We start from the raw sequence: 1,246 nt of genomic DNA on the forward strand, positions 1-1,246 counted from the left end.
ATTTTGGGGAACCTCAACTTACAGGGCATCTAATCTGTTATAAGCAATCATAAAAAATCTTTACACTTGACTGTGTCCTATGCTTTAAACGATTGAGTGTCTAATGAGATTTTAAATGAGGCACTGCTACTAAGAATTTTCCATGTGCTGGTTCAAAATTTCTAAATGAAAACAATACCAATTCCAAACCACCAAAAAGTACATCTTCCCAATTTAAAAGCCATTTTGAACGATTTTTGGGTCACCTGTCAAGAAGCTGACATAAAAGAATGAACTTATATTTATGTAAGCGCCTTTCACGTCCCAGTCGACAAAGTACTTTTGAAGTGTAGTCACGGTTGTAATGTAGGAAACGTTGACAGCCGATTTGCACACAAGCTCCCGAAAACCGCGATGAAATAAGTGAGCAGGTGGTGTTTTCGGCGTTGGGACAAACTCCCCCGCTCGTGGTCGAAATCCAAAATTTAAAAACAAACTAATTCACTCAAATTATAAAATACATTCGGAAAAGGATTACACTCGAATTCTGTGTCACTACTCTTAGTATTGAATTCGGCTCACTGAGTGGGAACAGTGTGACGGCACCGGGTTCACATCCATCACCGGGGAAGGAGAGGCTCAAAGCAGACTCGGCTCCCCGTTGATGAACCTGCCCCTTGTTATACAACCGCCGCATTTCAAAAAAAACCAAATTCACTTCACTGCAGGTGACGAAGCTTCTCAATCCACGCACTCCGCCCCAGCCCGGCTGAAGGAGACTTTAGTCCCGGGGCCTCACCTCGGCGTGCGACCGAAATACAAACACACACGACGCGGCCGAACCACGACCGGACCCTTCCACCGTGGGCCCACGCCGTGAGCCGAGTCTGCTTACCCGCTAATGGTTGCTTCGGTCCCAGTCCCAGTCCCAGTCCGCCCGTTCCCCGCTGCCGATCGACCGCATCCACCCGCAGGCCTCACCTGGCAACGCAGCAATCGCTGGGAGGCGGGGCAGCAAGGCGGCCGCTGATTGGCTGCCGCGACTGACAAATAAGGGGTTTGGATACGAAATTCGAACGTGGCGTGTGTTGGCGGCGGCGGAGAGAGAGGCTTCCGGTCACCCCCCCCCCCCCCCCCCAGGTAGGAATGGAGGGCCAGTCAAGGGGGGAGGAGGAGGGGGCTACCGCCGTGTGACGGGCGCACAGGCTGAGGGTGATCGAGGAGGGGTTTATTTATAAGGAGTTGTCGGGTCGTTGTGCATGTTTCT

The 1,246-nt window shown here is 51.1% G+C and overlaps 1 protein-coding gene across 2 annotated transcripts in view; it reads right to left on the reverse strand.

Moving 5' to 3' along the window:
• The window catches only part of polr2k (RNA polymerase II, I and III subunit K), a 39,333-nt gene extending 38,327 nt beyond the window's left edge, over positions 1 to 1,006 (reverse strand). Inside the window, exon 1 of one of the 2 annotated variants that reach the window (XM_067982051.1) lies at positions 875 to 1,006. The gene's annotated coding sequence lies outside the window, so the exon portion shown is untranslated. The remainder of the gene's footprint in view (positions 1 to 874) is intronic. The other variant, XM_067982050.1, reaches the window with a different exon arrangement.
• Between the last annotated feature and the right edge of the window lie 240 nt (positions 1,007 to 1,246).

This window comes from Heptranchias perlo, chromosome 3 (genome assembly GCF_035084215.1).
Source record: "Heptranchias perlo isolate sHepPer1 chromosome 3, sHepPer1.hap1, whole genome shotgun sequence".
Classification (NCBI taxonomy): Eukaryota; Metazoa; Chordata; class Chondrichthyes; order Hexanchiformes; family Hexanchidae; genus Heptranchias; species Heptranchias perlo.